General features: G+C 36.4%; 1 pseudogene across 1 annotated transcript in view; it reads left to right on the top strand.

The window, feature by feature from the left end:
* Positions 1 to 953, top strand: part of LOC113175379 (purine nucleoside phosphorylase LACC1-like) — a 192,020-nt pseudogene extending 191,067 nt beyond the window's left edge. Inside the window, exon 7 of the transcript XR_013343260.1 lies at positions 905 to 953. The product of XR_013343260.1 is annotated as a purine nucleoside phosphorylase LACC1-like (transcript). The remainder of the gene's footprint in view (positions 1 to 904) is intronic.
* Positions 954 to 21,841: the final 20,888 nt, after the last annotated feature.

Here is a 21,841-nt window from a genome sequence, read left to right as displayed (position 1 = left end):
CCAAAATTTTGTTGAGGTACTACTAGGATAGGTTAAAAACATATAGTTGCAACCCCCAAGATGTTTCATATAGTGAAAACTGGTGATCAATAGACCAGCAGTTTCAGTACTGTGTTTGTAGGTTGCCACAGCTGGATACTGTGGGAGGCCATCCTTGCAAGTGATTTGAGTTACTTCCCTGGCTGGGCATGCCAAATGCCAATGTCTCGGCTTGGCACAGAATCACGAGCCACCACACAGCTTTGTAGGTTCAAACAGCAATTCTTTATTCCGGATCTCACACCAGCCTCCACACAGGTTCAGGGGCAATCCCATCCCCCCCCCAATTCATGTCCTAAATACTTTCTCTCCACAAGAACTCAGCGGGAACTCAGGCAGCAGGCACGCCCTACTTCCACAGGAATAATCTTCAACCTCCAACTTCCCTAAAACTCCTATTGTCACGCCCTAAACCCAAGGACGGGGATACTTCCTGCAGGAATACACCCTAATCCTGGATCCACCCTGGTGATTGAGCAGGGTCACCTTTCTCAAACACACAAGCAAGGTCGCAGCAAATTTCCAAGGCAAGTCCATTTAACATGGGGTACGCTGGCAAGGATTATGATGTGTCATTCCTACTTGGTAATGGCTCTCAGCAGCTGGGCGAGAGGTGCTTGTGCACATCTTGTGTCCAGAGCTTTCCCACCCTTCTCAGGTCTGAGGGCTTGTCCGTGTGGAGGCATGTCTGGCCACTACCCCAAAGACCCAATCGTCGCCCCTGACCTTGGAACACTACCCCCCTTAATCTTCATTGGATGGGATTTTCCCCAGAATTTTTTGTTCCCAAATAAAAGTCCACTCCCTGCCGTGTTCTCTCTCTCTCTCTTGCTAGCCTCTTCAGTAAACCTCTCTATCATAATAGGTGGCTGGAGGCTGGAGCTAGGAGGAGCCATCCTGGAGCTGGTTTAAAGGTAATTAGAGTCTTGTCTCTTTAATTCAAAATTCCCTAGATATTTCTCATGTTTCGAACCTTCATTCATGAAGCTGGTGCTGGTTGCAGGCTAAATTTGGCGCCCAACATGGGGCACATGAGTTAAATCATCTAGGTTGAGTTGGAAATCATGCTATAGAAATTTAGAAATTGTGACAATTTTTTAGGGTCTCGGAGGTACCAGGCAGTTTTTGGAGCTAAGGGACGTTAAAAGAATTAATAATGGGAATTTCAACTTCTACAAAAAGGATATGTATTTGACCATTTTAGAGACAATAATTAATCAGAAGGGAAAGCAGGTCAAAAGGACCCAGTTCCTACAATTTTTAAAAATTGTTGGTGAATTCTGTCCTTGGTTTTGTGACCAAGATTCACCAAATTTACATACATGGTTCAAATTAGAAAGGAAGTACATAAAGTTTGTCTTTCTGCTAAATTACCTGGCAATACTGAAAATATTCAAAAGGTTTGGACTGCATTAGAGATTTGTCTTTTTGATTACTTGGGCCAAAGTCCTTGGCCCCCTGAAGATATATTGAAAGGTATTCAGAGAGCCATTAAGTTTATACAAATGGAAAAATTGCCTGAGGCTAAGGGAACCTCTTTTCCTTTAACCAGACTAAAGACAAAAACAAACCCTATTCAGGCACAAAGCCCAAAGCAAAAAACTTAGCTTTGCCTGAACCAAACAGGAGTAGTCCGAGGAAAACCATAGAGAGGAAGCCTCTGGAGGGATAGAGAATCCCTCTCCCAGAGAGGAAAATCCAGAGAAATTCATAGAGACAGACAGTCCTCCTCCTCCTCGAAGCTTTGAAGGTCAGAATCAAACTGGTGATGGAGAAGGGCTCACCGAGGGGTCACAGTCTGAGGGAGAGGAGTCAGACAATGAAGTCCAGCAATTACCAGGGAATTTTAACAGATTATGTCTAATGGGGCCTGCTCTGGCCATTCAAATTCAGCCGCTTCCTGTTAGAAGGACAAATTTTAACAGGTAATCTGAACTGGCGATGACCTTCCTTACTCCGCTACAGTGGGGAGTTAGAAAGGCACAGGAAGCCGGGGAAGACGTTAGTGGGTTTCAACTTTTCCCAGTTTTTTTTTTTTTAATATTTATTTTTTTAGTTGCAGTTGGACACAACACCTTTATTTCACTTGTTTATTTTTGTATGTGAGAACCCAGGGTCTCACACGTGCAAGGTGAGTGCTCTACCACTGAGCCACAACCCCAGCCCCATCAACTTTTCCCAGTTTTTGAACAGGTTAACAATCAAGACCAGCGTGCTAGCATGCATGTGATAATTCCATTTAAAACTATTAAGGAATTAAAAAATGCTTGTGATGTTTACGGTTCTGATTTGCCATTTGTACAGAACTTGCTTGAAACAATTTGCAGTCAGCTGCTCCTAACAAGCTACTGGATTTCTATTGCTTGAGTGGTGAAGATTTTTTGCTTTGATGGTTGTATTTGACTGACTTTTGCTCGGAGCAGGCAGAAAGAAACCGAAGGCAGGGTATTCAAACACTAGTGGACATGTTTTAGGAACAGGTGAATTTATCGATTTGGAAAGACATCTAAATTATGAATTTACAGTGTATGATCAGATTACTGTATGTACTAAATGCGCCTGGCGCCAAATTGCCTCCAGGGACCAATCTAGCTTAGTTCTGACTAAAGTTAAGCAGGGTGCCAATGAACTCTATTCTGACTTTGTCGCTTGGCTTTCCAATCAATTGGAGACCCAGGTGCTTGTGAGTTTATTGTTAAACAGCTAGCATTTGAAAATGCAAACAAATTTTGTGAAGATGTTCTTAGACCCCATAGAAAGAAGGGAATGGTTTCAGAGTTCATTTGTTTGTGTTCTGATATTGATCCAGCTCATTTACAAACTTTTACTCTCGCGGTGGCTTTAAAACAAACTTTCCAGCCCCAAGAATCAGTACACCTATCTCGCAGGCAATGTTTCAATTGTGGAAAAAGTGGCTACTTTTCGTGAAATTGTAATGTCCACCATTATAAGCCCAGAGCTTCCCCTGTTACAAGTAATTGATATTGTAGAGTTAGAGACCACATGGCAGGGGAAGAAAGCGATCAAGATGGTGTCAACCCCCCTGCATTTTGGCCTCCATTTCCTCCTAGTAGGGAGTCAAAAAACTTCCAGTAGGCCCATCCCTGGGCCGGAAAAACAGGGGAACCGGAAGAGAGGTCACACAGCCTAACATCATCACAGCTGACCATGGGGAGCCGCCATTTTTACCGGCATGAAACTTACAAGCGGTTCCTTTTCAACCATCAGTGGTAGTTGAATTGATTCCTAAGGAAGGACCACAGCAAATCCCTACTGGGGTTTTCGGGCCACTCCCTAAAAAAAATATTGGGTAACAATTTAAAAGAGGCCATCGAGGTGATACCTGGAGTGGTGGATTTTTGTTTTGAGGGAGAATTAAATATTACTATAAAATCAAATTATGCCCTCCAGCTTACTCCTAAAAACACCATAGCTCAATTAATTCTTTTACTTGTATTTCCGATGGACACCCACAAGTAAATTCAGCTTCCAAACCACCGGACAGAGTGTCTACCTGATCCAAAAGACAATTAGTGCAGCAAGAGCACCCCTTACTGGAAGTTAAAATTAATCATAAAAAGTTCAAATGCATAGTGGACACAGGAATGGACAAATCAGTCCTGTCCAGTCATTTCTGGCCTAAGAATTGGTTCTTGCATATAGCCCCAGCTAACTTAAAAGGAATTGGACAAATCTCACAGCCTGCTTGGAGTGCTCTCTCTGTATCTCCATTGGGAAGATCCTGATGGGAATAGTGGAGTTTTTAAACCTTATGTGTTAGAATCTTTACCAGTAAATCTGTGGGGAAGAGATATATTAAACAAAATAGGATTATCATTAATAACTCCAAATTCTATGAGATCATCTGAGGAAATTAATCAAGGGTTTCCCCCTAGAGATAATGAAAGAAATTATCAGAACGAGTATCTGCTTACAAACCAGTCTCCTCCACAGAGACTAGTAAATACTTCAGACCAAAATTTTTACTAGGGGCCCTGAGTTTCTCCCTGATCAAAAGACAGAAAAAAAAAATCACCTGGCTCACAGAAGAGCGTATATGGATTTCTCAGTGGCCCATCTCAGGGGAAAAACTTAAGATATTCATGTGTTAGTTGAGGAACAACTTCAGGCTGGTCATATAAAATCAACACTTAGTCCTTGAAACACCCCCATTTTTGTTATTTAAAAAAAGTCAGGTAATTGGAGTTTACTACAAGATTTAAGGGCAATAAACCATGCAATTCAGCCTATGGGATCATTGCAGCCTGGACTTCCTTCTCCTACAGAAATTCCTTTAAATTATAGCTTAATGGTGATATATCTAAAAGATTGCTTTTTTTCTCAATAAGGTTGCATCCTGAGGATTATAAAAGATTTGCTTTCAGTATCCCAACAATTAATTTTAAAGAACCTGTTAAGAGATATTGCTGGAAGGTTTTGCCTCAAGGAATGTGTAATAGTCCAACTTTATGTCAAAAATTTGTGGGTCAAGTGATAACTCCTATAAAAAATAACTTTCCTGATGCATATATTATTCATTTCATGGATGATATATTATTGGCTCATACTAATCCAGAAGTACTTTCCGAAATTTTTACTCAGAGACTTCACTTACAGCAATGGGTTTGTGCATTGCTTCTCAAAAGATACAAAAGATGCCTCCCTTTTAATGTTTAGGTCAGATAATTAATTCAAGAAGTACAATCTATCCTCAAAATCTACAGATAAAAGTTAAGGAGTTACGTACCCTTAATGATTTTCAAAACCTATTAGCAGATATCAATTGGCTAAGGCCATCCTTAAAACTAACTACTTCTGATTTAAGTCCTTTATTCCAGATATTACAAGGAGATCCTTTTCCAACTTCTCCTCATCAACTGACAATAGAGGCTATTCTGTTCAACAAAATAATTGGCTTTTCAAGCTTCTAGTTTATGGCAAATAGCCTTTGCTGATTTTCCTGGTCAGACAGAAAGTCATTACCCTCGTGTTGAAGTTATTCAATTTGCATCAATAACACCACTTATTTTTCCAAAGATTGTACGTGCACAGCCCATAGATGGAGCCCTAACAGTGTTCACTGATGGTTCAAGCTCAGGTAAAGCAGGTTTTTATAGCCATGTTCACACAGAGGTAGTACAAACCTCATATACTTCTGCCCAAAGAGCAAAGTTACAAGCTCTCATTTGTGCCTTAAATTACTTTACAAATGAGCCTATTAATATTTATTCTGACAGCTTATATGCAGTCAGAGTTACTAAAAATATTGAAACTTTAGTTATTGGATATACCTCATCACAGGAGCTATTTAAATTATTTCATAATCTACAAAAGGCAGTGCAAATGCAAAAATACCCATGTTTCATAGGACACATACAAGCTCACACTAATCTTCCAGGACCTTTAACTTCAGGTAATAACAAAATTGATAAATTGGTAGCTATTTGTCAACAGATGTCTCCATATGATTGTGTACAAGCTTCACATTCTTTACATGATCAAAATGCTTCTAGTTTACATTAAAAATTTAATATTACCAAAAAACAAGCTTGTCAAATTATAAGTCACTGACCTAAGTGTGTTATTCACACTCCATCTCTGCCATCAGGGGTAAATACCCGTAGATTAAGACCAAATAAAATATGGCAAATGGATATAACTCATATTCCTCAATTTGGTAAACAATATTATGTACATGTAATAGTTGATACACATTCCAGATTCATTTTTGCCATAGCACGTACAAAGGAAAATACTCAACATGTAATTTCTCATTGCCTAGCAGCCTTTGCTGTGTTAGGATGTCCTTTACAGATTAAAACACATAATGCACCAGCTTATGTAAGCTCTTCTTTTCAACAGTTTTGCCAAGAGTTTCAAATTGACCATAAAACAGAAATTCCTTATAACTCCCAAGGTCAAGCCATTGGGGAACAAGCTCATTTATCTATTAAGCTACAATTACAAAAATTAAAAGGGGGAAATAGGTTTATGACTTCTCAAAATAGCCTCAATCATGCCTTGTTTGTTTTAAATTTTTTAATTTGTGACATAGAAGGTCACACTGCAGCTGAGAGACACATGTCTTCCATAGCAACAGGTCTTTTAGGCCGAATTTTGAGTAAAGACTTACAGACGGTCAATGGAAAGGCCCAGATCCAGTGATTATGTGGAGCAGAGATTATGCTTGTATTTTTCCAGAAGGTGCTTTCCATCCTATCTGGGTGCCTGAACACGCAATCAGACATGGAGCAGATAGAGCCGAGATCCAAGCGACAAAAAATTGACCCAGAAAAGCCTTTTCTCAAAAGGAAGAGATATCAAAGAAGAATAAAGATGACCCAGCAAGACCCAGCTGAAAAGCTGATCTCATAGGAACACATGAAAAAGCTAACACAAGCTTCACGAATTATTCGACTCTTAGGAAGAAATAAGACCCCATTGATGATGTTAGCAACAGTGATTGCCCTGCTGGGCTGTCAGGTAAAAGGGAGTCAAGCAGACATTTACTGGACATATTTCCCAGATCCACCCCTGGCACATCCAGCTGTGTGGACTGGAGAATCTATTCCAGTGTTTACTAATAACTCATTCATGATGGGAGGATTTACAGATACTCATATTACTCCCAATCATGTGACTAGATTTACTTATTCTGGCTACAGTGCCCAATTACCTTTGTGTTGATCCCACGATAAAAATGTCTCAGAGTATCATTTGAGGAAAAGACAGTGATTGGGAGACCTAGACTAATTAATCATACTATTTATGGACTTAAAACCTTATACTAGATCAGTGATCAAAATGGGACTTTCCCATAACAAGCCAGTCATTTCTGCAAAACCTCCATGAATACCTCATTGTCCTAATAGTTCTACAATTGAAACTGGCACCTTTCCTAGATGGATAGATTGTGTAAATATCTTTCCAGTGCAAGGTGTCTAAAGATAGTGGGTATATTTTAGACTGGTCTACAAAAATTGATAAAAGACAAATTACAAAAAAGTTCTGCTATGACACCTGCAGGATTTGTTAGCAATATTTTGACCTACAGTGAAGGTGGTATTCAAAAATATGTTTGGCGCTTAATTGCTGCCTCAGAATTCTTACATTTTACAGACAAACCTTTACCAAAATTTGTTGGCAAAAGCTGTAAGGAAGGTTCTTGCTATGGCTTATGAGCCTGTGTCTAATCTCCTCACGTTTTAATCATTGGAAATGTGAAAGTTAAATGGATAGATGACAGATATGTTGTAACATGTAACAAATGTAACCTAACCAATTGTATTACTAAATATAATAGAGGAAAAGGAGTGCTGGTATTTCATCAGCCCTCTTTTGTTTTATTGCCTGCTAATATTTCAGAGCCATGGTACACTGATGCTGGTTTTAAAGTCTTACAACAAATCCATACCTGGCTAGCAAAACCTAGATGTGCCATTGGAATTATAATTGTGGGAATTATAGCCTTGGTTTCTTTCGTTGCATCCACAGTCACAGCTTCAGTGACTTTATCTCAAAATATTCAACATGCAAAATTTCTTAATAATTTAGCCCAAAATACTTCCAAGGCTCTGCACAATCAAATAAATATTGATGAAAGGATTGAGAGTAAGTTAAATGCCTTAGAGGTGACTGTTATAGATATAGGTAATGAACTCTTGGCTTTAAAGTTTAAAAAAGGGCTTAAATGCCATGCAGGTTGTAAATGTGTGTGTTTCAGCTGCCAAGTACAATGCTTCTCTCTGGGATTGGGTATTTGGCAAAATAATAATAATAGCTTGGATCTTTTGGAACTCCATCATCATATCCAGATATTCAAAATAATAGAGCTGATTTTTCAGATCCTTCTTCTTTAGCTAATCAAATATTAAAGGAATTAAATGGATTTAATCCTAGAAACATTCTTAAACACTCGGCCTGGTACATTATTGCATTGTTCTCTTTGCTGTTAATTCTCTTTTGTGTTGTAATTATAGGATGGCGAGTCCTCAGAACGAGAGTGCAGAGACTTGAGAGAGTAAATCATCGCCTGATTTTTAAAAGAAAAAAAGGGGGCATATGTGGGAGAACATCCTTGCACATGATTTGAGTTACCTCCCTGGTTGGGTGAGAGGTACTTAGGTACATCTGGTGTCCAGAGCTTTCTCCACCCTTCTCAGGTCTAAGGGCTTGTCGGTGTGGAGGCGTGTCTGGCCACTACCCCAAAGACCCAGTCGTCGCCCCTGACCTTGGGATGCTGCCCCGCTTAATCTTCATTAGATGGGATTTTCCCCAGAATTTTTTGTTCCCCAATAAAAGTCCACTCCATGGCATGTTTTCTCTCTCTCTCTCTTGCTAGCCTCTTCAGTAAACCTTGCTACCATCATAGGTGGTTGGAGGCTGGAGCTAGGAGAAGCCATCCTGGAGCTGGTTTAAAGGTAATTAGAGTCTTGTCTCTTTAATTCAAAACTCCCTAGATATTTCTCACATTTCCAACCTTCATTCATGAAGCCGGTGCTGGTCGTGGGCTAAAGGGTACCTTGTTATGTTTAATTTTTCTGTGCATTCAATACCCAGTGTGAAGTTTTAAAAAAATACATTTCTTACCAATTTAGGGAAGGCATTGAACAGGAAGCACAGGATAGAAATTTCAAACTTATGCAAAATATTCTTTTGTCTAATGGTAACAATATAGATCAACAAAAAATTTTACTGTTTGAGAAAGGTTGATAATTTCTAATTCTTCCCTGTGTGTTATTTTATTTGACATTTATAATTTCAGAGTATTAGGCAGTATAAGCCACATTTCACTATGTATGACAACATTCAAAACACAAATAAAATTATTTTTATTATCTGTTATTTTGGATTATCTGTGTCAAACTGGGTTCTTGTTGTTTTTACTGAGTGAGAAGAATTGATTCAGCAACTCAGAGAACCACTAGATTATTAAATAATCATATTTTATTGCCTCTAAAGACTCTGTAATGCTCAAGCATATATTTATAGGTTTCTTGGACTTTTAGGTTATAAAACAATTATTATTTCTAGTGACTTTGTTTTTAATATAAGCACTGCTTCTAACTGCACATCAGTGATTTTGGTTGCCATTTTATTAGTAAGAGGAATTAAACTTGTAAATCAAATGAATTCATGGCCTGACTTTTATGGAAGTACTAATTATCAAACTGAAATCTAATAGGTCACATAAGACGACCTTGTTCTCTTTATCTAATTATAATTTCAAATAATGAAGAATTGCATAGTGGCTGTACTCTAGTGCTTTATAAAGCAAAGAGAGGGCTTGAGCACTAGATGGCAGAATTTCTATGAGCATCTCTGCTGTTTCTTCGCATGAAATTGAACCAATCTTATTTAATCTATAATTTTCTTGTGGAAAAAAAAAAGGGGGAGAGGATTGTATTTAAAATGACTGAGTGTATTGTTCTTACTTTAGGCACAACATATTGTACTTGAAGTTGATAAAAGCATTTAGGAACCCTTAATCTTCTGCACAATTGTTAGTAACAACTTTTATGTCAGTTGATATTTTGGGGGAATTCAGAAGAAATTGTGTTACAAAACAAAAACAGAAACTAATGATGAATTCAAAATCTGAAATATAAGAGGTCAGTAATATATGAGTTACATTGTTTTAATCTCAAAGTGGATTTCAAATGTTTTCATTTGGTTGTCCTAAATTTATACTTAAATTTTTTTTAAGTATAGGTGTACACAAAGCCCTATTTTGTTTATTTACTTTCATGCATTGTTGAGGCTCCAATCTAGCCCCCTCAGTTTATACTTATAATGTATCCATCTTAATTTTTTTTTTGTGAACTCTTAGAGAATGCTACCAATCTATGGAATTCCAGCACTTTTAAAGAAACATTGTTCAGTTATCTGTGTGTGTGTGTGTGTGTGTGTGTGTGTGTGTTATGCATGGGTCTTTGTGTTTGAAATACAAACAAGAAATGTGCATGTGTTAGGTGTGGTGTGTAGCCTCATTGCTGTACCTAATGTCAGTTCATATGCACAAACACATTAGCTGCAATGAAATGATAGATTTCTTAATAAATTTTTTAAAAAATAAATTGTAAAGCAAAGAATGGGAAGCATGACAGGTATGCTTACTGGATGTGTTTATGGTAACCTGGTCTAGGGCACATACATTTCCATTATAGACAGTGTTTTTAAACTTTGCTTGTGATTTCAAGAATGAGACAGCTGCTGTAAGCAGTGCATTGTTCTACGCTAGGTCATTGCTTAATGAAGGAAAAAGAAATCTGCCAGTACAGCTTTTTCCAGATTGACACATTTAGTTTGAACTCACAGTGATTACATGTCTACTGTGTTGAGACAGTTTTTTTATACTTTATTTAGATGCATTTTCTTTGCAGAGAAAGTAATGCTTACATCACATTACCTGTGGCTTGTGCCAGATGTCTGAGGTGAACCATGTCCCTTGTTTATCAGGAGCAGGCTCATTTGTTTCATCAAATTCTCAGAAGGCTGGAGTGAGTGTTCAAATACCACATTTTATTAAATGATTAAATTTTCCAGCAGACTATAGCTTAAAATACCACATTTCTTTCCAACCAGCCACCCCCACCCCCCCACACACACCAAATGAGTACTCTCATTTCATGAGAAATATTTGTAGAAAACAGATTTGCTGATGGTGGCATTGGAGTTTCTAATAGCCTTCATTTTTTTAATTAAAATTTTGCATCATACATTGCTTCAGTTATAGCTTATCATGTTTTCCCATTGCTTTCCTGAATCACATGCTTTAAGGTTGTATTTCCTTATCTCCATTACCTTGTTTTTATCCTTGATATTTCATAGTCATAAGTAACTTCATTCTTTTTCTATTTTTAAACACATATCCACTCTTGGCTATGTTGCTTATTGGCCATATTTTATGGCCCCTTAAATACAACATCCTCCAAACTTAACTCTACCTCACTGAAATCTGCTTCACTCTGGTGCTCTATGTTATCTTAGAGAATTCAACCATTTTGTTGTCCAGCCAGAAGACCTGGAGTTCCTCTGAATGTCTCCCTTTCCTTTCCCACACTACTGACTTGGTATGTCTACCATCTGTTCCTATGCTCCTATTTCAACCACCAGACATTCAGGTCATCATTGCTCACCTGTGTCACTAGATAAGCCTTTTTTTTTTAATTACATCTCACCCTGACATTATTGATTATTTAAAAACCCAAATATCATCCCAGGACACTTTTCTAAATTACTTCATGGTTCCCACCACCTCCAAAATGAATACGCTGACTAAAATGTGCAAATGTAGTAATGAGCTCACCCTTGCTTACTTCTTCACTTTCCACTCCCTTATCTACACCATCTACTCTAGCTATTCTGTACTTTTCCAATTCCTAGAATATGGAGCCAGTAAGCTAGGTCAGATCACAGAAGTTGGTTTGCATTCAAAGACCATCTAGAACTGAAGACTTTGTTCAAGATTACTTTTAGTTAGTCTTTCTATTAAATTAGCATATTAATACCGATGACATGTATATACAGTGTAAACAAGGGAATGAATACACTGTGTCTTCCTAGTTTATTACAGAGATGTGGCCAACATTCAGTTGTCAATATAGTATATGCACGTCTCCTGCAAATGACATGAATCATTGTTCTTCGTGGTTGAATAAAACTCCATTGTATGTATGCCACATTTTCTTTATTGATTCATCCATTGATGGACGTCTAGCCTGGTTCTATAGTTTGGCTGTGAATTCTGATGGTATAAACATGTATATGCATGTATTGCTATAGTGTGCTATCTTTAATTCCTCAGGATAAATACCAAGAAGTGTTATCACTGGGTCATATAGTGGTGTTTTTTCTACTTTTTGTGTAATATCCATACTGATTTCCAGTGTGGTTATACTGCTTATAATTACACCAGTAGTGGAAAAGTGTTCTTTTTCTCAACATCCTCTCCAACACTTATTGTTCTTTGTGACCGTGTAAGATGAAATCTTAGTGTTATTTTAATTTGTATTTCCCTAATAACTAATGATGTTGAACATTTATGTCTTTATTTATTGGCCATTTGTATTTCTTCTTTAGAGATGTGACTGTTTAATTCAATTTTCCATTTATTAATTAGGATTTTTCTTTTTTGTGTTAGTTTTTTAAAATATATTTTAGATATTAATAATGTATCAAAAGAGTAGCTAACAAAGATTTTTCTCCATTCTGTAGGTTCTCTCTTCACATTCCCAATTGTTTCCTTTGCTATACAGAAGCTTTTTCATTTAATGCTGTCCTATTTATTAACTCTTGGCATTATTTCCTGAGCTTTAGCGGTCTGACTGAGAAAGTCATTCCCTGTGCCTGTGTGTTGGAGTATTGACCCTGTGTTTTCTTCTAGGAGTTGCATAGTTTCTGGTCTGATTCCTAGGTCTTTGATTCATTTTGAGTTGATTTTTGTGCAAGTGAGAGATAAGGACCTAGTCTTATTCTTGTACATATGTATAACCAGTTTTCACAGCACCATTTATTTAAAAAGCTATCTTTTCTCCAGTGTATGTTTTTGGCACCTTTGTCAAGGATCATATGGCTGTAGACATATGCATTTGTCTCTGTATCTTCTGGTCAGTGTCATTAGTCTGTGTCTGTTTTCATGCCAGTACCATGTAGTTTTTTGTTACTATAGCTCTGTAGTATAATTTGAAGTCAGGTATTGTGATGCATCTATCCTATGATCTTGTAGTAGCCCTGTAGATTCTCAGCATCTCACAGAAATGGGGGAAATATAAAATAGCAAAAACCAAAGCCAACAATGTACAGCATCAAAATAAATGCCTCTTGCCTATAATGACATCTGCAACACTAATTACCACAAAAAGAGGAAAGATGAGTCAGCAATTGCCAACAGTAAAAACAATAAATAGCCATGAACTACATGTGGTCACAGTAAACAGTAGGTGTTAAGTATACCACCCATACTACTAATAATTACAACAACATGAATGGTGGGGGCAGTAATTATATAAACCAAATAGTTCTAAGAGATTGTAAAAATACAGTTCTTTAAAAGAAAAAATGTGACAGGAAAGTAAAAGAAAGTTTAGGATGTTTGAAATGTGAAGAGAATGCAGAAGAGATGCAGCAAGTGATGGGTATATAAAGAAGGAGGAGAAAAAATAAAGTCAGAGAAAAAGAACAAGAGAATTTAGGTGTTAAATGGGAGAAGAAGAGAATCAAACAAAATAAACAAAAAACTATCAAAAGACAACACAACAAAAAAATAACTATTGTTAAAAATAAGAAATAAATATGTCCCCAAACTGATCAGCACAGCAAGAAAACACATCGCGCGCGCCGTGCGCGCACACACACACACACACACACACACAATGAAAAATGAAAGAATTTTTTTTTACTGAGGTACTCAAAACTGTTAACATGGATGAATGATCACTGCCTCTACCTGACTGTTTCCATTTCTTCTTGGGCTATGTTGAAAGAGTGAGCAAAGAAGAGAACACACAACCCCAGAGGGGTTGTTAAACCCTTCTTTTTTGTGTTGCTCACTGAGCTGCCAATAGGAGTGGTCTAAACCTGAAGTTGGTTGAAGTAGATCTCAGCTTCTGTTCTCACCAGTAAAGGTAGGATGGAATGGGAAGTAATGTTGATTGGAGTTTTGTCTGCACAGAACAGATCAATGCACTCCAGGATGAGACTTCTGCATAATTCTGGGAGGGAAGTTTTGGCGGTGGGTTTTAGGTCTAATCAGACCCTAGGGGCTTTGTTGGTCTGCTCTGGGGAGATTAGATCAACATACCCTAAGGGCCTAGAAGATATTTCTGCTGCCAGTATGGATCTCAGGTCCTTCCCAAGGATTGTATTGGTGGGACAGGGGAGCCAGTCCTCCACAGGTCTCGCACATTCTGCGACCCCAAAATACTACCTTCCCAGGCTTAGTCCCTGACTATATTAACACCCACCTGTTCAGTTTCCTTGTCCCTCTTCAGCTGGTCATGTGTTCTGCAGACTCCAAGGGAAGGCTAGTTGCATTCTCTTCTGTATTTCTGACTTGAATCCCCTGTATACATTCTTCCCTTTGCCCATTCCACTCACTTTCTGCTAAATACACCCTATGCCACATGGTAGGGGCTTGCTGGGACAATATGGCAACATTTTCTCTGGTCTCCCAGGTTTCTACAGCAGTCAGCTGCAGTGTAGCCCAAGAAGGCTCTGGCCTCAGCTTTCTCTCCACTTTCCAGACACCGGTTTGCTATGCAGCCTCTGGATCAGCTAAGTTCAGGCTGCTTTATTTGATCCACAGTTTTTTGTGTGTGCCAATTTGTCCACTGTGTTTGTCTTTGTATTACTCCTCCTCTCTGAGGTGAACCAGCTCTGTTGCTACTGCTGCAGCCTACTTGGCTCCAATGTACTCCTTCTTGTTCTTTGTTCAATGCACCCAAATTTCTGAGTCTCTAAGGGACTCTGCCCGACATTGGATTAATATCCTCTTTCACCCACTTTGCACTGAAGTAATACTCCCACTGCTTGAATCCTGAGCCATGAACCAACTGGAAATTCAGTTTTCTTCTAATCTGCCATCTTGAGTCCTCACTCTCTTGAAGAATTCATAACCCCCCTCTAAGAGTCAGATCAGAGGTGGAGATTTAACACAATGGTAGAGTGCTTGCCTAGAATGTGTAAGGCCTGGGTTCATTCTCCAGTACAAAAAAAAAAAAAAAAAAGATTCAGATCAGAGATCACCTCTACCAGAACATTTTCTTTGGCTGTTTGCCTCATTATTATCCATTCTTAGCATCAGTTTTTAGAGTTCCTAATGAGTTGGTTTGTAAATGTTTTTCTGTTTGCCTTTCTACTACTAAGTATAACCTTCATAGAGTAAGGACCATGTCTTAATTATCTTCATATTTTTATGATCTAGCAAAGATTTTCACATTGCAATCATCTTAGCTCTATGGAAGGAAAAAGGGAAGAAGGGAGGGAAAAGAATCCTTTAATGATGTAATGTAAGGTCTGGAATGGTAAAATAAATAAATAAGCTTTATTTTGGAGTAAGTGTGCTTTATCAATTTTCACCAGGTACTATCATATTCTCAATGATTAGGTGAATTTATCCCAATGATAGGGAAAATTTAAGGTCACTCTCAGGTAAGAATACTCTTAATGAAGGTTTGTTTTAGGATATTCAGCCATGTTTCTTTATTTATCCTTAGATATTTTTATTTCCAAATTGTATACCAATATAAACTTTAACAGGCCACTTTAAGATACTTGCTTTCTATAGAATCCTGTATGTTAATAACAAATATTAATTTTTATAAAATTATATTTCTTTCCACTCATGTATATTTTGAGTGTTTATATTACACCCTGTCCTTAGCACTTACTCATTTATATGCCTTTAATGAAATGAATGCAAACTATTTAAGCAGATCTCTAGGAGAGTGCCCAGAGAGGAAACAAACATGTAGATCTTTTCCATGAAAAATTCCATCTTTTCATTATTTTTTCTTGATATTTGTGGGTAATGTAGGGATGTATATGTATACTTTTTGCTAGACTATTTTTAGAGTCATTCCTTACTTTGGCTGTATGATAGAATCATCTAGTAAGCTTTAGAAACTCTGATGTCTAGTTAAATCAGAATCTGGGGTAGGACAAGCATTAGTGGTTTTTTAAAAGTTATTAGATGATTCTAATGGTAACCAATTTTGAGGACCACTGTTAACCAAGTGCTTTTATATCTTCAATGTTTTGGTGAGTTCCTTTAAATAATAATAACATGTTAAAAGTACTCCAAAGAAAGATTGTTTCCAAAGGAGATCTATTTTAAGGCATTTGGTCATGTTTGTTTATTTATCACTAGACTAAACTGTTTCTAATTTGTGGTAAAGTTTGGAATATTAACAAGTCTAATCTTATCTCAATTTAAAGCTTGTCTCCTTCCCAGGTGGGACTGGACAAACACGGGGGAATAAGGCATAATGTGTTTGTTTTCCTTATGATGCTAATGTTTTGATGCCAGAGTTTTGATATTAGGGAAAGATGAGTGATAGGCTGGGATAGTGAGAGTCCTCCCCAATTATGTTCTTCACACACATGTTCAGACAAGGTGTTAACCATTCTCTGTCCCTCTCAGCTCTTACTCTGATAGTATACTTTACACAGCCTCTTTCTATAGTCTGGGGCAAAATCTTTCAAAGATAGTTCTAGCCTAGCTATGGTTCCTAAGCCTACAGGAAAGCTGGCTTTTTGTCCCCCAACAGATTCTAGATGTGCAGACTATTCCTCATATATAGTCCTCTTTCTTTTCTTACTGCAGAGGGCTCTAACCATTAGCCAACCTCTTACTTTAGACTTAAAACAGGGGAGAATAAACAGGTCACACTCCAGACAGGGGAAGCACAGGTCAAGTTTAGTAAAAGTTTTCAATTGTTGGCTTTAGTTCTCTTTTAGCACCTGGCCCTGCTGAGGGTGGATTCTTTTAAGAAGGGAAGGAAAATGCACAAGACCTTGACGGTACTCTTTAAGAAAAGCCCTACCAACTTCCTCCATCCCAAGCTTTAATCTCTGCAGGTAGAGGATGCTTTAGAGATCTCAGGTGATATTTGGGGACCCACCTCTTAGCAAATTCTTTTTATGCCTATTTGTTTGTTTATAGAGTGTGGAGCTGTTGCTCTCAGCATTGGCCCCTCAACAAGAGCTGCACAGTAGGAAAACATTCTCCAATTACATTTTGTTTTTTTGTTTTTTTGTTTTTTTTTTTTTAATTTTTATGTTTATTGTTAATAAACACTGGCACGAATGAATATGTAAATAAATAACTTTCAGAATTATACAGATTAAAATCTTTTCTATGAATACCACTGTAATGAGTTTTTTTTTTTGAATACTTAAAATACCTTAATCAATAAACAACTTAAAGTGAACAAGTCCAAAGCACTGTGATTCAAATACAATATAAGACTTGAAAGTCATTAAAACAAAAGTTAATCTATGGCACAAATTATATTATTTCTGAATGTACTTAATCACTTAGCTACCAATCTTTAAGATAATTTGAAAAGACATTATAAAGTACCTTCAGATACATAGATCAGCTGTTCAATTATTTCCTATTTTTCCAAATTCTTAAAGATTTCTTTACAAAAATTATATATACATATGTATGTGTTTTTATTAAAAATAATTTGATTTTTTTTCTTTTATAATAATAGCCTTGAGCTAAATATAATTCCTTCTTACATGTAAACTGCCCTCTTCAGTATGAATTATTTCATATAATGTTTAACCTTTCTTCCACATTATCACTTTCACAAATCTTTCAAAAAACTACCAACTCATAAAATTATGTATATAGGTATATAATTTAAACTTGTAACAATAATAAAAATAAATGAGTTTCAATAATGTAATAAATGTGATTTTATTACTATGATTATTGAGATAATATACCCTATTATTCAATACATCTTTAAAAATGACATTCTAGTAAGTTGGTATAAATTGAAATTTTAATAGCTTCTCCCATTTTTCCCCCATTGGTTAAACTGACTTAATTAGCATATATTGTTCTTTGAATTTGTCCATGATACATTTTGTTAATTTCATAGAAAATCACATCTTTTCTTTTCCAACATAGATGAAGTTTTATAGAAAGATTTATAAGAAGTGAATCTATACCAGCTTTATCTTTTCTCCTCCTCCCCCTTTTAGTCACATTATTTTATTTATGTACTTTTAAATTCATAACCTTCTACAGAGCACATGTATTTAAAGACTATGAAGAAAATTTGGCTTTGATAATACTAGTAGTTAATTGCAGATCTTTCTCATTTGAAGGTCTAAGTGGTCATCATTTTCTTCCTGACTTTACACTTCCCTTCCAAAGCTATGGTCTTGGAAATAAAATTGGAACATTATATGCTCCAGGTTTCATTTGTTAAAATTTTTGTTCTATTCTTCATTTTCCATATTGTACGTTTTTAGCTTCTCATTGCTTATGTGATTCTTGTGCTTGGTCTTGAAACTAGGCTCTTCAACCTGCCAGCAAAGGAAATTTTAAAAATCACAGGATGAAGGGAAAATTCCATCATCTCCTCTAGATGCATAAAAAGAAATGATTTTGGGTTATAAAACTATCCTGCAAAAGCTGTTTCTAACAAAGCACCTCCCTGTAAAGGCACCCAGATTCTGTAATTGTTAGTACATTCTGTGACACTACCCTTTGGTCTCATAAAGTATCTATAACTCCCACTGGTTTTTTTACTGGGAGGTCTTCCAGATCTGTGATCATAGTAGCAGTCTTGAATCATCATTTCAGAACTCCTTCTGTGAAATTCAAATAGATTATCAAGATAGCAGAATAAAAAAACATGGATAGCATCTTCAAGAAAAGTTGGTAACAAAATCCCAGTCTATCGGTAGATGTGACCAAATCACCAAAAAGAGCAGGACTTAAACAAGATGAAGATGAGCAACAGTATTGTAATTGTTGCTTAAAGTAACAGTAAAATGAAAATACAAAGTTTCTAGAAAATAATAATAAAGAAAAATCAAAACCATGTGATACATTTGAAGCAGTATTCTGAGAAACATTTATTACATTAAAATCTTTTATCTATAAGATGGAAATAATGAATTCAATATTCAACTCAAAAGAATACAGAAATGAAAACTAAAATTCAGCAGAAGAAATTGAGAAAAATGGGCAGATGTTGATAATTTAGAAAGCAAAATAAAACACTAAGAAAGGTGATTAAGAATCAAGAGAAATAAGCTGTTAATCATCCTAATTGGTGAAAAGACAAATTCACAAAATACAAAATGGCACAGGGAAAATAAAGTTTGAATCAGAAAATAGTAAAAATCTACAAGGAATAATTCTGTACAAAAGTACTTGAAAAGTCTGAAAAGTTGTCAAAACTCTGCTACTGGCCATCCTCCACCCATGATAAGCTTTCTAGACCTAATTGACTTTACCAAGAAATTTGATTGGTCTTTGGATGATCTGATAAACCCTGTGGTATGTAAATTATTCCAGAGTATAGGAAAGAGAGAAAACTTCCAAATTCTTTTTATAAAGTATGTGTCAACACGAAGGCCTGATAAATAGTACTAAAAAATTACAGGCCTGATTTATGAATATCAATGCAAAATCTTTAAAAAATATTGCTAAATAGAATATGTAGTGTCAAATAGAAAGCAAAAATTAAGAATATATCATAAGCACATGGCATTCATTATGGAAATGCCATGAGTTCAATATTAGAAAATCCCCTTAGTATAATTCATCAACTCATCATACCATAGTTACAAGAAGAAAAATCATGTAACTGTCTTTATAGGTATCTAAAAGTCTTAACAAAATTTAACATACATTTTTGACAAAAGGAAGGAAGAAAGGGAAGAAGGAGGGAGGGAGAGGGAGGAAAGAAGGAAGCGAAAAGTGAGGCAGATAAGGAGGGAGGAAGGCTAGTTCAAGAAATGAGTCAGTCAATAATTCCTTAACAGGATTTCATAGATGTGAGGCAAGCAGACATTGCTGCTTCTCAATCTGCTGGAATAAGAAGAACACAAAACACCTTTAAATAATTCCACAGATTATAAGAAATATGGAGAGGGAGGATTAAGTTAAAGGATACCACATTTAGAGTGTGAGTTAAAGATTGACTTTTTGCTGATGGTCAAAGGCAAGAAATTAAAAAACGAATGACAAAGGGACTATTAGATTCAAAGATTTATGAAGCATGTCAATCGCATACAATGAGTGAATCTAGTTTGCATTGTGATTACAACAACTCTAAAGACTGATTTATTCAGAAAATTTGAGTAAGTTAGCTATTAAATGATACCAAGGAATTATTGTCAATCTTGTTAGATCCTAGTGGCATGGCAGTTATGTAAAAAGCACCCATGTTGCTACATATTGACCTATTTAGACATGAGCTGATGTTATCTAAGTGTTGCTACTACATGCTTCAATGCTATTAGTAACAAGAAAGAAAACAGGGACAGATGATACAAATGTGACAAAATCTTGATAATTGTGGAATCTGAGTGATGGGTATCTGGGGGTCCATTGTATGATTTTCTCAAATTTTCTGTGTGTTTGTAGTTGTTATATTGTTTTCAAAATTAAACTTATGTTCCTAGTAGTAGGATAACATTGCTCTCTTAAAAATATATATATACACATACATACATGTCAGTTTTTTTCCTTAAAGCAAAAGGTGCACATTGTCTATATTCTGCTATATGCATGGCAGAGGTGGTAAAAGCATCTGACTGTTGGATACCTATTGAAACAAAGAGTATGAGAGTCATATGCCATTTATAAACTGCTTATAAGAATAAGTAGTTTATGTAGAAGAGTTTCATAATTCACAAAGTAAAGACAATAGTTATACTTTCCTGCTAGAACTACTAAATGGTGAAGAGAGAAGGAGCTCACTCTAACACTTTTTACTGTGATTAATGGAATCCCTTTTGCATAATAATTCTTTTGATAAAACACAACATGGAGTTTCCATTCTCTGGCATAGGAATAGAAGAGTATATGAGTTAGTGGCAGTTTATGGTAAAAACCAGGATTATGCTTTGGGAACTAACAGAACTGTCAAAAATAACTCATGGAAGAGTAGTTTTCTTTAAAAAATTTAAAAAGCATATTTCTAAAATAAGTAAAGTGCTTTTCCCAGTCTGCCCTAAAGGTATTGCACCATAGTTGGGAGTATCATAGTCCATTTGGGAAAGTAACTCTTACATAAGTTTAGAGGAAAGCAATTCTGATGGTGAGGGAACTCAGATATGATCAATGGAGGAATGGGGTGAGAAATTATTAGCTTGGAGAAAAGAACCCTCAGTGACAATAGGATTGCACTCACCATGTATTTGAAGTAGAAAATGCTCAAGAGTTAGAAAATACCAAATATAGTGGGAATTATTAGAAAGTTGATTTTCGATTGGTAAGAATATTGGGAAAGGCAATCACTAATGAGGCTTAAGCACCTTAGCACATTTTTACTGGGTATACCAAGAATGCAACTACTTGGTTGCTCTTTATACAGGTGATTTTTTCAGTAAGCAACTTGAGATATATTAGGTCCTACTTTGGACAATGAGCTAGCTTGGTTCCCATTTGTTATAAAAAATTGTGGATTCCCCAGACTCAGTATTCTCAACATAGGAAACAGATCTATTGTGCATAGGATATATCTAGGCTCCTCCATGGTGCTGCTTGCTATAGGACTTGGGGGATAAAGGAAACCAATTTAAATCTGGTGTTAATTCCACTCAATAGTAGTGAATAATGAAGTCTAAGGCAGATATCTCTTGTCTTCTGCCAATATCCTTGAAACCATGATAGGCTACTTTATTATATTGTAAATAGGACCAAGTCAGTAAATCCCAGGCCTGATAATGAATAAGTATATCAGTTGGCAGTTCCCTATCTAGAGGTGGATTAAATAAAGATTTTTTGTGAGGGTGCTGAATATTAGCAAAAAATCAAGTCTCAGACAAGATGATTTCCTTGGACCTTCAATGTCATTCCAATCCCTTGTATTCTGTCCTTCTTGTTTAAATAACACAGTGAATAGTTTTGGACTTGTCTACAGAATATCAGATGACTCTTGTGGAGTTACCCCCAAAAGAAAAATATTGCTCTGACCCTCCCAGTTGAACCATTAGGAAATCCCCAAGTAAACATGGCCTCACTGCTTATTTAAATGGTCCAGTTCCCATCCATTGTCTTTATATGTCCCCACTTTAAATCTTTATTTTGCTTTTAGATGTAAGG

The sequence above is a fragment of the Urocitellus parryii genome, chromosome 2 (assembly GCF_045843805.1).
Source record: "Urocitellus parryii isolate mUroPar1 chromosome 2, mUroPar1.hap1, whole genome shotgun sequence".
Classification (NCBI taxonomy): domain Eukaryota; kingdom Metazoa; phylum Chordata; class Mammalia; order Rodentia; family Sciuridae; genus Urocitellus; species Urocitellus parryii.
This window is presented reverse-complemented; position numbering and strand designations above follow the sequence as displayed.